Source organism: Pteropus vampyrus, unplaced genomic scaffold (assembly GCF_000151845.1).
Source record: "Pteropus vampyrus isolate Shadow unplaced genomic scaffold, Pvam_2.0 Scaffold261, whole genome shotgun sequence".
In the NCBI taxonomy this organism is placed as follows: domain Eukaryota; kingdom Metazoa; phylum Chordata; class Mammalia; order Chiroptera; family Pteropodidae; genus Pteropus; species Pteropus vampyrus.
This window is the reverse complement of record NW_011889042.1, coordinates 2353438-2368161: the sequence shown is the minus strand read 5'-3', so window position 1 is coordinate 2368161 and position 14724 is coordinate 2353438. Positions and strand designations below refer to the sequence as shown.

Here is a 14724-nt window from a genome sequence, read left to right as displayed (position 1 = left end):
CTGGAAATTTATACCTTTTGAACTCTTTACCCATTTTGCCCACTCCCCATCCCGTGCCTCTGGCAGCTATTTATCTGCTCTGTATGAGTTTGATTTTTTGTTTTTTAGATTCCACATATAAGTGAGATGATACAGTATCTGTCTGACTTATTCACTTAGCATAATGCCCTCAAGATCCAGCCATATTGTCTCAAATGGCAAGACTTCTTTTTTAGTGGCTGAATAATATTCATATATATATTCACATTACATTTTCTTTATTCATCCATTGATGGACACTTAAGTTACTATCATATCTTGGCTATTGTAAATCATGTTGCAGTGAACATGAGGGTATAGATCTTTTTGAGTAGTGTTTTTATTTAAATACCCAGAATTGCTGGATCATATAGTAGTTCTATTTTTAATTTTTTGAGGAATCTCCATTCTGTTTTCCATAGTGTTTGCACCAATTTACATTCCTACCAATGGTGCACAAAGGTTCCCTTTTCTCCACACCCTCATCAACACATGTTATTACTTGTCTTTTTGGTAATAGCCATTTTAACAGGTGTGAAGTGCTATCTCATTGCGTTTTTGGTTTGTATTTCCCTGATGATTAGTGATATTGAACATCTTTTTATATACTTGTTGGCCATCTGTATGTTTTCTTTGGACAAGGTGAAGTCTTTTATTCTATCAATAGCCTCTGTAGTCCTTACTCATCTTATTTTCCATTATTCCCCACATGAACTTTCTACCTAATTTTTATTTTAGTGTGGTTCAGCAAGTAATCTCCACTCAGGTTTACCTGACACTTTCTTCCTTGCTTGCTTTTTCCCACACACTATCCTCTTCTCATCTTTATATCTACCTTTGCATGTGTCTGTCCCCTTCCCTAGGGTAGGCTTTCCTCTCCTTTATAGTTATGTATATCTTTTGGGAGCCATTTTAAGTCTACTTCCTCTCTGAAACTTTCCTGGAGGATTCAAATTTAAGTATATTACTCTTTCTTGAGCTTTTTTTTTTTAAAAAATTGTTTTTTGGTGACATTGGTTAACAAAATCCAGTAAGTTTCAGGTGTACAATTTAACAGTAAGGCATGTATATATTGCATTGTGTGTTCCCCTCCCATAGTTAGATTTCTTTCTGGGGTCACATATTTGATCCTTTTTACCCCATCCCATCTACCTCCCTCCTTCCCCCTTCCCCCTCCCCTCTCGTCATTCCCTGAGTTTTTATTTTGCTGCTTTTTTCTTCTGAGGACATGACTCTCACTATATCCTGCCTTATAACATAATGGATTGTTTACAGTTTTTCAAGTCTTCCTCATGTTTCTACTGCCTTTTTAGTGGGTATTTAATAATTATGTGGGCTTGGCAGATACTCTTTGCTCTCCTGTTTTTTTCTCTTGCTGTCCTATTTTTTTTAATTCCATTTGAACTTGATTCTTTTATTTCTTCTTTTGAACTTGCCTGATTTCTTAACTCCCTTCATCTTTTTACCTCAAGTCCTTGTTCTCTTCCTCTTTGCTAATTTCTTTCTATGATCCATCTCTCCCTATAGCTAGATATAGTTATATAAAGTAGTGTACATATGTCTACACCATTGCATATAATGCACTGACGTTTCACATTTTAAAATGTATTTTAAATGCTTTTGAAAACGTTATGTTTAAGCTTTTCTTGTTATAATACCTCGAATTATCACAGTTGAAATATGAAGTGTCACCACTTAGTTTCGTAATGTTGATAATTTTTCAACATGGTTATTCTTGAGTTTGGTGTTCTGTGTTTAAGCTGTAAATACTCATAAGTATCACCTAAGACCAAGTCTAGATCAGTTTTAAATTATAGTCATTCAGCTTGTGTTAAAGTTTAGTATGTTTAAAAATGTTAAATAATTAAATACTTATAACAACTCTACATTTTGATTGTCTGTGGCACTTTAACTTGACATTGACCTTTATCTTTTGATTAAGTATTATTTACTTTTGTTTTTCTCTTCAATATTTATATAAACGTTTTTAACATAGAGAAAGTAGAAGGAATTGAACAGTGAATACCCACAACTTTGATTCTACATTTAACATTTTACTATATATTTGCTTTATCACATTTTATCATTTATAATCCTTCTATCCATCTTATATTTGGTTATATTTTAAAGTTGCAGACTTTGCCCCTAAATACCTAAAGCAGCAAACAGTTTATGACAGTTCAACATTTATTTTTTTAAGTAAAATTTACATGCGATATAATCCATAAATCTTAATTATACCATTTCATGAATTTAGACAAATACATATATATCTGATAACTCAAACTCTTATTAGGATTAGAACATTCCAATGATTTTAGAAGTTTTCCTCATGCCCTTTCTCAGTCAGCCCCACCCACATCTCCCAGAAGAACCACTAGTCTTTTTTTCTACCACAGATTAATTTTGCCTGTTTTAGAACCTCACATAAGTAGAATACAATACCTACTATTTTGTGTAAGGCTTCTTTCAGACAGCATTTTTTTTGAGATTCATCCATTTTGTTGCAAAGAAGTTTTCTTTTTTTTTCTGAATATTATTCCATTGTATGAATATACCACAGTTTTTTCATTTATTCTCTTGTTAATGGACATCTGAGCTATTTCCAGTTTTTGACTTATGAATAAAGCTGCTATGAAATTCTTGTGTGAGACTTTTTGTAGACACATACTTTTATTTCTCTTAAGTAAGTACCTAGGAGTAGAAATCCTGGGTTATTACGTAGATATTTGTTTAGTTTTTAAGAAACTGCCTGATGTTTTCCCAAGTTGTCATACCATTTTATGTGACCACCAAAAATGTATGCGTTCCAGTTGTTTCATGGCTTCACCAACATTTGGTGTTGTCAGTCTTTTTAATTTTGGTTATTCCCTGGTTGTATAATAGTATCTCATTGTGGTTTTTGCACTTCCCTGATGACTTATGATGTTGAGGATTTTTTGTGTGCTTATAGCCATTTATATAACTTCCTTTGTGAAATATTTATTTAACTATTTTGCCCATTTTTAAATCGAGTTGTCTTTTTGTTATTGAGTTCGTCATTTATTCTGGAGACCAGTCTTTGTTGGATATGTTTTGCAAATATTTTCTTTTATTGTGTGAATTGCCTGTTCTTTTTTTTTAATGTAAGCAGAATTTTGAAAATTTGATGAATATTAGTTTTTTCTCATATTGTTTTTGCTTCCCTGCTGTAAGAAAACTTTGCTTCTCCCCAAGTTATAAAGATATTCTCCTTTGTTTTTTTTAGAAACTTTATGATTTTTAGTTTTATGTCTAGATCTCTGATCCATTACGAATTGTTGTGTGCAATGTGAGGTAGAGACTGAGGATCGCTTTTTTTCGTATGGATATCCAGTTGTTCTGGTACCATTTGTCGAAAAGATTTTTCATTTGTCATTGGATTGCTTCGGTGCCTTTGTTGAAAACCAGTTGATTGTATAAATATAGTTTTTTTCAGTTTTCTCTTGTTTTGTGATCAACTTGTCTATTTGTATGCCAGAACCATGCTCTCTTGATTACTGTAGTTTTATACTAAGTCTTGAAATCGGGTAATGTAAGTCCTCCAACTTTTTTCCTTTTTAAGATTGCTTTGGATTTTCTAGGTTTTCTGCATTTTCATATAGATTTTAGAATCAAGTTGTCTGCTTCCACAGTATTCCAGTGTGGGTATGATTGAGACTGTATTGAGAAAAAATATATATTTATATCAATTTGGGAAGTGTAGAAATCTTAATATTGACTCTTCCAATCCATGAACATTACATATATCCCTGTATCTTTAGTTTTCAATGTAGAAGTCCTACATGACTTTTGTTCATTAGGAAATTTATTCCTAATTTATATTTTTTGAAGCTATTGTAAATACAATTTTAAAAAGTACTATTTTCCTAATTGTTTACTATTGTACCTTAAAATGCAAATTGGTCTATGGCCATGCCACCCTGAACATTCCCGATCCCGTCTGATATCAAAAGCTAAACAGGGTCGGGCCTGCTTAGTATTTGGATGGGAGACCACCTTGGAAGACCAGCTGCTGTAAGTGTTAAAAAAATAATAATAAAAAAATAAAAATAAAAAATGCAATTGATTTTTGTATGTTAATCCTTTATCCTGCAACATACAACTATTAGTTTTAGTAATTGTTTTGTATATTTTTCTAGAATTTTCTATGTAAACCAATTATGTCATTTGTGAACAGGCAGTTTTACTTCTTCCTTTTCAATCTTTATGCTTTTCTTCCCCTCCTAGCCTTATTGTACTGTCTAGAACCACCAGTACAATGTTGAACGAAAGTGAGAAGAGTGAACATGATTGCTTTGTCTTTGATCTTAGGGGGAAAAAATGTCAATATGTCACCACTAAGTATTATGTTAGATGTTTTTTACATGCCCTTTGTCAGGCCAAGGAAGTTCCATTCTGTTTCTGATTTTCTGAGAGTTTTTATCATGGATGGATATTGAATTTTGTCATGTTTTTTTCTGTATCCATTTAAATGATTGTATTTTTTTGTCCTTTATTCTACTAATATGGTGAATTACCTTTACTGGTTTTTATTTTTATATTAAACCAACTTTGCATTCCTTGGATAAACCTCCCTTAGTCATGGTATATTTTTAGATATTACTAGATTCAGTCTGCTAATATTTTATTTTTAGATGTTTACATCTTCGTTCATGAAGGATATCAACCTGTAATTTTTTTTCTTTCCTTCCCCTCTTCCCTTTTCTTTCTCTTTCTTTTTTTATTTATCTTTTTCTCTTCTCTCTCCTTTTCTTTTTTCTTTGTACATTCTCTGGTTTTATTAGTGGGTTATGTTGAACTCATGAAATGTTTAAAAGTATTTTCTTTCATTTTCTGAAGGAGTTTGTATAAGATTGATGTTCTTTAAGTGTTTGGTAGAATTAACCAATAAACCATTCTGGCCTGGGGCTTTCTTTGTGGAGAGGTTTTTGATAAATTCAATTTCTTGACTAGATATAGGGCTACTCAGATTTTTCTATTTCATCTTATATAAGTCTCAGTAAATGGTATTTTTCAAAAAATTCATCTGTTTCATTTCTTTTATTTTTTATTTTCTTTTATTTTTTTAGGCGAGGCAACCCTTGGTTGACCTCATAGATTGCAGGATCCTGTCAGTTTATAATCTCTTATTTTTTACACCTACAGCACCTGGTCTTCCTAGGTGGTCTCCCATCCAAGTACTAACCAGGCCCGACCCTGCTTAGTTTCCAAGATCAGATGAGATTGGTCTTGTTCAGGGTGGCATGGCTGTAGACTTTTCTGTTTCATATAAATTGTCAAACTTATTGGCATAAGTTTGTTCATAATATTCCTTTATTATTTTAATGTCTGTAGGATCTAGGGTGATATCCTCTTTCATGTCTTACACTACTGTTCTGTTTATTTATTTTTTGACTAGTTTAGCTAGGATATCAGTTTTATTACTTTTATCAGTTTTGTTGATCCTTTCTAAGAACAGCTTTTGACTTTATTTTCTCTATTATTTCCTGATTTGTACTTCACTGATTATAGTTCTTTATTACTTCTTTCCTTTTACTTATTCTGGGTTTACTCTGCTCTTATTTTTCTCTCTTTTTAAGGTTGAACCTTAGGTCATATAATTTCTTGTTTTCTAATATAGGCAATGAATGAATTGAGTTGAAATACTTGGTACTTATATTATTTCATTTTCTTTTTTATTTGTTATCTTATTTCATACTGGCTTATCTTGCCATCTTTGGAAAAGAAAACAGTATCCAAAATCATAGTTTCAGGAAGGAAAATACTAAATAAGTATGTATAATATGAGCAAAATACTTATTAGTATGTGTTAAGTCCCCTTTTCTGGCAGATATGTCAAAAAAATGCTATACCAAAATGTAAAATTATCCTCCCCTTTTGGAAAGTGAGTCATCACTAATTATTATTTATATAAGCGAAAGGTAGAATTTAAAACACACAGGATAAATTTTTTTAAAAGTTAAACTATTTAAACTAAGACCATTTTTTAAATATGTTTTTTTGCCCATACTCCTAAATATTAAATGTAATAATTTTGACAGCAACAGTTCATATGTTAAGTTTTGTAGTTTAGAAATATTGTTTACTAACCATAAATAAATCTCATCAGGGTAAGAAAGATGCCATTTCTATAAGAAAGATGCATTTAATTTAGGGGTACTCTATGATGCCAAATAGTATGAACCATTTATTAAGCTATGTAAATAGAACTCAGTTCTACTATATCCCTGAGTGCTAATAAATTTTTAACAAGGAAAAGTAGGAAAACCAGGGCGTTTTCCCTTCTACAGTGCCCTAGGTGATTTTCTGTTTTTGACAAAACCACCCATACTACTTCCAGAAAAACATTTGCTAGCTTTTCAAATCTTACATTACAACGTTAAAAGTCAGATTCTACTAAGTCTAGGTGATCTCAGATACAACTCTATGTTACTAGAGGAAATTGTCTTGGTTTGCCTCTTTTTTTTTTTTTTTTAAGAAATTGTTGTATGTGTCTAGTTTTAAAATTTTTACTGTTCAGAGTTTTCCTTGTGTTTCCATAGCCACCGAAAGGAAATATTAGATAGCAATAAGAGCCATTATAATGGGGTAATTATAAATAATCATGAACAAGCGCCTACTATCAGATAGACCTATGCCAGCTCTTCAAAGTAGCACTGGACTTGGTCCAAAAGAGCATTGTACCATTTAGGTAACTTCTTAAAGCCTCAGCTGCTTCATTTATGAAATAGTGATAGGGTTATTATGAGCATTAAATGATCAAATTATATGCAAAGCACTTAGCACAGTGCCTGGCCTATGGCAAGTGCTTATTATTATTAAAGATTTAAAATGTCATACTTTATTAATAGTAAACTAAAATTAAAGTTGTTAATTTTTAATTGGCTTAATGATTTTCAATTGTGCGTATTTTATGTGCTTTATGTTAATAAAACTTAGAAAATGTAAAGATAATCTAGTGATAATGATTCAAAGATAAGGTTTTTGTCATATACATACATATGTGGTTGAAGCAAAATGAATTGTTCGTACAAGCAGGGAGAATTTTGTATATTAATTGGTCAAGGTAAGTGCCACCTGAAAAGACATGAGAAAAAAGGAGAATCAGTAGGACTTACTATATACCAAATGCTGTGCATACTTTATTTAACTCTTTTAGCAGCCCTCTGAAAGTAGAAAGTGTCTCAGTTTTTCAGGTAAGCAAACAAACATCAGGAAGTAACTTGCTAATGTCATGTAGCTTGTAGCAGCAGAATTGGAATTTATATCAATTGACTCAAATCCATCTTTATTACTATAATTTTGCTGAGAAAATTAATATGATCAGAAATGTAAAATATGTGGAAAGAGGGCTATAGATGGAAAAAGTTTATTGTTGACACGGTGGGGATTGATTTGAAAGAGTAATTAGATCTCTTTTTCTACTAATAAATGGTTTAAAAAATGTGATGGGAAAAAAACTCAATGTGTGAGTTTCTAGCCTTTTGCTCTTCCTCTGTGTGCTAATGACAGCCTTGCCTTTGCTTATTCAAGTGCTTCCCTTTCTCCTCCCTCTGAGCTCAGCGTTTGTCACACTGGGTCTTTGGGGATTTGTAATACAGGAATGAGAGATGAGGATGAAGTAGAGGAATATGAAAGTAGCCACTGCAGGATAGCCTAATCACATTATTCTATGTTTTCTACTTTGTTACTGTCATGGTTATATTAAACAGAAAAAATTTAAAAAGGACTTTTTATGGGAGGTCTTCAAATCTTACAGTGAATGCTAATAGCTCCTAATTGCAGCAACATTAGAAAATGTTTTATGTTGGTAGTTGTTGAACTTGGGTATGTGGGGATTTACTCTGTTATTCTCTCTGCTTTTGTATAAGTTTGATATTTTTTATAATAAATTTTTTTTCTAAAAAAATGTTTTAGTGAACATACTTGATTGTTAGGCTTCCCCTCTAACTCTGGAATGTCAGAACTATATCTTGTATATTATTGTTATACATTTTAGAGCACCTTATACATAGTAGCCACCCAATAAACAACTGAGTTGAATTGAACTAAATATTATTATTTAGTTGCTCAATTTTAAATGTAAGTAATATTTAAGCAGCGGTTGGTATGTAAAGTGAAAATATGCTTTTTGGTTAATTCTGTCAGGCGAGAAAATCACCTGATGGTTGTAGAACTCTGAATATACTAAAAACCATTGAATTGTATACTTTAAATGAATAAGCTTTATAATATGGGAATTATATCTCAATAAAAAAAGAATGTTAAAAAGCACAAAGAAAAACTATAGAATGGGAAAAGATATTTGTAACACATAACTGATAAAGGAAAGAACTCCCACAAATCAATAAGGAAAAGGCAACTCTATAGATAGACAAATAATAGGAATAGGCATTCTATGAAGAGAAAAGAATAGTTAAGAAACATATTTAAAAGATGCTCAATTTCATTAGAGATCAAAGAAATGGAAATTATAAACTCAATGAAACAAACTTTTTACACCTACCAAATTTGTAGAAATTAAAGAGATCATCCCAAATATTGACAAAAATGCAGAAAAAACAAGAACTCTTATACACTGCTGGTGGAAATGTTAACTGGTATAACCCTTTGATCCAGCATTTTTATTCCTAGGGGGGTGTGTGTGTGTGTGTACACACATGTATATATGCATGTACTCATTTATAATGCCACCTTTATTGAGTTTTCATATTTTCATGGGCCTATTTCTAGGCTCTCTATTATTTTAAATTTGTTTATAAGTGCACCAGCTTTATTTTTTTAGTATTAAAGTAAGTCTAATAGGGTCAGTTTCTTCAAGAGTGTTCTTCAGGAATGTTTTGTCTATTCATGACCCTTTGTTTTTCTATTATAAACCTTAGGATCAATTTGTTAAGTCTTATGAGAAATCCTGCTATATTGTTATTGAACTTATATATTGAACTTATATATTGAATTTATAGACCATTTTGAATAGAATTTTCATGAAGATAATAAATCTCCATTTATTTAGGTTTTTAATGTCTTTAAATCAAATTTAATAATTTTCTTCATAGAGCGCTCATACTCAAATTTATTTCTAGGAGTATGTAAGAAAGAGGAGAGGGAGATTAATGTCAATTTTAAAAATGGCTTTATTGAGATATAACTTACATGCCATAAAATTCACCCATTTTAAGTGTGTAGCTCAATGATTTTTTAGCAAATTTTCAGAGTTGTACAACTATCATTATGCTCTAATTTTAGAATTCTTTCATCACCCCAAAAGAAACCTTGCTATCCACTGGCACTCTTTGTTCTTTCCCATGACTCTACTAATCTAGTAAACACACACACACACACACACACACACACACACACACACACACACCTTTTTATTTTGGACATTTAAAAATACACTAAAGAGAATAGAACAATGACTCCAAAACAACCAATATGGTCAAACTTGTTTTCCATTTCCTCCAACTTTGATCTAGTTTTTCCCCTGGATTATTGGATTATCTATCTATCTATCCATTCATTCATTTATTAATTAATTATGGCGACATTGGTTAACGAAATCCAGTAAGTTTCAGGTGTACAATTTAGTAGTATCATCTAGTATCCAATAAGTATTCAAAGTAGTATTCAAAACAATCCATTCATTAATTACTTTGATAAGTCTCTTAAATCTTTTAATCTCTAGCAATTCCCTATCACTTTATTTATTTATTTATTTACTTACTTACTTACTTACTTACTTACTTACTTACTTACACCACCTATTCGTTGAGGAAACCAGATCATTTTTTGGTAGACTTTCTCACATTCTGGATTCTTCCTTTTCTGTTAACTCATCTCTATTTCCATTTTGCATCTGAACAAATTCTTCAGATCTGTCTTCCAGTGCAAACTGTAAATTCTCACTTCAGGTTCACCTAACCCTGCTGCTTAACCTGTCCACCAAATTTGTAATTTTAATTATTATATGTCCAGATTCTAGAAATTCTATTAGGTTTCTTTTCAAATCTGCCTTTTGATTGAATAGTGTCTTCTAAGGCATATTTTTATATCCACTGTCTTTGTGGGTCTGAGTCTTGTGTTTATATTTCTGCTGACCCTTAATCACAGTGGCTTGCTTCCTATGTTTTGTCATTTTGATTGTGAACTTGTCATTTATCTAAAAGTGACTTTCATAGGTCAGCCAGCATTTTTAGGTGACCTATATTGAGGTTTTGTTTTTTTTCAGGGTAAATTAGTATTCCATTTGCCTGAAATAGAAGATAGGAGAAGTAATATATCTATATAGCAGCCTAAAATGAGACTCTGCCTTTTGAATAGAAATTTAGAATTTATTCTTTACACTATCTTATCAAAAGTGAATCCTCTTAGCAATCAAATTGTCTTACATCTTCAAAATCTGTTGAAATTTTTATATATTGTATGATCAATAAAATTAACTGGAAAAAAATGGAGACTTTTTTATTTGTATTGTTAACTGTTGTCTTAAACTGTAGGAATATATGTAACTGAAGTGTCCTGTTTTACCTGTGTCTATAAGGTGTTACTAATTACTGATTCGCAGGTATAAATTGAAAGAATTTGTGCTGTCCCTCTAATGGTACAATTTTATTTTTGCAGTTCATTAGCTGGAGAAGAAAAAATATATCTTATTAACATTGTTATCCTTTGTCATTAAAAGATGAAGGGTGAAAGATAAAGGCAGGATGGATATCTCAGAATTTCATTTTATTTTTTTATATTCTCTAAACCCTAAGAATGAGGACTTCTAATATAGTCTGTTCAGCATGTTTATGATGCTGAATTCATAGCAAAATATGTGTTTGATGTTAGTTTTACATTCTGTTGTTAAAAATGGTAGAAGAGTATGTCGTTTCTTTTTTTTAGTCCAATATAATCTACTTACCTCAGGTGATATATTTACTTTTCTGCCTTGTTAGAGGTATATATTTTGTTTTAATCATAAATAGCACAGATTGTTTTACTCTGCAGGTTTTCTCAAGTCCTTTTAGAAGCAAGCGGAATACATTTCATGAAAGATGAACAATAATCTTCTCCTCCTTCCCTTCGATTCCTGTGGCTCAATGTTAAGGCCCAAATGATATTGCATATTTGTGTGCTTTTTTGCTTTTTAGGGCAGTAGCCATAAAAATTTGTGAAATGAGAGAAATATATTGAATCACTGCCTATAAGATATAATGTTCATCATTCTCAAGATATTTCATATGTTTATTTTTTTCTCCCCAAAAGAAAACCCAAGCTCTTTTGTAGCAGAGACTGCCTTCTATTTGTGTATATATCTCCGCCCTCTTTTCGTCAAACTTTAGGCTCCAACTTAAAATAGTTTTATCTTGGCTAGCTTTTACAATGGGATCTTCTTAGCCTCTTTCTCATGAAAACTTCACAACTTGGCATTTCTCTACCATAGAAAAACTGTGAACATGGTAGAGAAAAATTCAATTTAAGTTGACTTAGTGGGACTTCCATAATTGTGGGAGAATCTTAAGATGTCTTTCTGGGCCATTTGCTTTTTCATGTATCCAGATTGTTCCTTATCCCAATTAAAATAAATATGAGAGACTACTGTAATTAGCTAATCTTATAATTCTTGCCAGGACAGGAGGGGTTGTTCATTGTGAACACATTCTGCTGCCAACATCTGAGTTAGAACATTGTGTTTATTTGTGAGAGGATTTGCATATGAACAATTTGGTTTAAAGATTAAATGAAGAAATAAATTCTATTGGTAAACCTGATTAAATCATTAATCTTTTAAAGAAAAATTACTAAATTATGGAATTCACATTTAAAGCATTGGATATCATACTGAATATTGTAGAAATTAAAATTTCTGTATATATTTCATTTAAAAGAGTTTTTTAACTTTCCTCTTGCCTTTTTTGAGCAGTGGACAATGATCTGGAGGTGACCCAGCAACAAATTGGAACATGGAGCAGAACTAGGTGTACTGTGTCAGGGAGTCTAATTCAGTGTATATTTACTATGTACAAGGAACTTTCATAGAAACTTTGGTGAGGGAGGAAGGTTAAGGTGAATATAAGGATGAATAAGAAATAGTCTCTTAATATAAAATCCAATGGGAGAAACAGATCAGTAAATAATAAAAAATAGAATGAAACAAGTGTTAAAACAGTTCGCAGTAACATGCTGTAGGGGAATATAGGAAAGAGCGATGAGAATTGATTAGAGAATCAGACGGTGTCACTAAGAATGTGGCATTTAAGTTGATTCTAGAAAAGGAGTAGCATTTGGATAGATGGAAGATGTTGGGAATAGGAGTGTGAGGATATTTTGAGGGACTGGTAAATACAGAGGCATGCATGTTTAAAGTCCTAATTTTGTAGAAGAGTAAAGAAGAACAAAGACAAGGCCAAACTATATGAGTGTTTAATTTTTACTGTGTAATATTATTAATAACTAATGTTTCTCTAATATTTTCATGTACATGTTTGAAACTTATAAGAACAGCTGTGGGAGGTGTTGTTAGTACCCCCAATATATACATGGTCTTGTGTGATTTAGTGCAAAGATCTGGATTTGAAAGTTGACTTTGTCATTAAAACCTACATAACCTTAGACATATTATTTGATATTACCGAGTACTAGTTTTTCCATCTATCAAGTATGAATAATACCTTCTTCGGTGGATTGTTTCAGGGCTGCTGTGTAGGCTGTGCAACCCATTATTTCAGGGGCGGCATTCACACAGACCAGGGACTGGCTATATTTTTTTTCTGTAAAGGGTGAGATAGTAAATATTTAAGGCTTTGCAGGCCATAAGCTATCTGTCACAACTGCTGAACCCTGCTGTTGTAGCACAAAAATTGCCATCAGCAATATGTAAACAAATGGGTGTGGCTGTATTCTAATAAAATTTCACTTCCCAAAACAGGTGTTGGGCCAGCTTTGACTCACAGCCAGAAGTTTGCTTGTCCCCAACACAGACCAGGGTATGAGTGGCGCACCCTTGAGCTGTGCAATTGTGGCACAGGTGGGTTTAAGGAATAAATTACAATTGTGGCACAGGTGGGTTTAAGAAATATTTATAGCACAAATATTCTAGCTTAGTACATGTGGATGCTTAATGAAAGAAGTTCATACTCTTTCCTTTTAAAGTTATTAACATTGAATTCTTGGATAAACCACTTAAACCTTTGCCCTCAATTTCCGAATTCTCAGTAGGAAAATAAAAACTACTCTTCTGCCAAATTAACTATAATTAGGTGTGTGAGTTAGAGTGGTTAGTGTATGAATATTGATTCGAGTTCCTTAAAATCAGTGTTAACTGGAAATTGTGGTTGAGACATTGTTATAACTAAGCGCCACTGTATCTGGCAGGCTTAAACGCAACATGGTACGTAGTCTGAATCCTAAATTGGTGGTATTATTCAACATCTCATGTGATTTCTGTTACTTTATGTAAACAAGAATGTTTATCTGGAGAGTATATACTGCTTTAGATCTCTGCAGAATTAGCATGTGATAGTGTGCTATCCTGATTTTGATCCCCACCACATCGTTTTTGTCAGACGCCACTGCATTCTTGAAATACAACTAGTGATTGTGAAAAATCATGTGTTCTTCTAGAGCTACCCAGAAGGGGTGGGGAGAATTGGGCTTTCTCTTGCTTTTAGTGATAGCTTTGTTAATGCTGTTTCTTTCAGAGTGTTTTTTGAGGTGTTTTTTCTTGGTGTTTTTGAGAGTTTTCATATCAGACATTGTAAATCAAATGTTGATTATTTACTAGGGCTGACTTTGACATTGCTTTTGAGTCTTGAGTGAGGAACTCCAAGTTAATTGCTCTTTTAAATATAATGCTAATCATTGTCTTGAGAAGATTATGATATTGAACTGCCATTTATAATTCTATTCTGCTCTCAATCAATATTAAAAGAATTTTTTGTAGTTGTAATTTGAAGTGTAGAATAAAGAATTTCCTATTTTTACATTTGAAAATATTTCCTTCTCTTTACTGTCTATAGTAATATTATATATTCTTCCTACCTTATATTTTTAAAAACTTTTTTATTGTGGTAAAATATATATAACAAAAAATTTACCATTTTAACTATTTTTAAATATACCTTTCAGTGGCATTAAATAAATTCACAATTTGTATAACCATCACTACTGTTTATCATCAGAACTTCTTTATCATCTCAAACAAACTCTGTACCCATTAAACAATAACTATGTATCCCCCCTTCCCCTGGAAACATCTATTCTACTTTCTATCTTTGTGAATTTACCTATTATGGGTACCTCATTCATATAAGTAGAATCATGCTATATGTGTTCTTTTGTATTTTTCTTATTTCACTTAGCATAATGTTTTCAAGGTTATCTATATTAGCATGTATCAGATTCATTTTTTAATGGCTGAACAATATATTCCGTTGTGTCTGTATATCACATTTGTTTATCCATTCATCTGTTAGTGGACATTTGTACTATTTCCACTTTTTGTCTATTGTGAATAATGTTACTATGAACATTGGCGTACAAATTATCTCTTTTAGTCCCTGATTTCTATTCTTTTGAGTATATACCTAGGAGTAGAATTTCTGGATCATATAATAATTCTATGTTTAACTTTCTGAGGAACTGCCAAACTTTTTCACAGTGATTGCACCATACATTATGTTTTAACAGATAGTTTTGGAA

At 31.8% G+C, this 14724-nt stretch overlaps 1 protein-coding gene and 2 pseudogenes across 1 annotated transcript in view; 2 read left to right on the top strand and 1 right to left on the bottom strand.

Annotated features, from left to right (window-relative positions):
* The window catches only part of PPM1E (protein phosphatase, Mg2+/Mn2+ dependent 1E), a 123903-nt gene that overhangs the window by 23808 nt on the left and 85371 nt on the right, over positions 1-14724 (top strand). The gene's annotated exons all lie outside the window — the stretch shown is intronic.
* Positions 3942-4060, top strand: LOC111729455 (annotated as a pseudogene).
* On the bottom strand, positions 5176-5294 carry LOC111729402 (annotated as a pseudogene).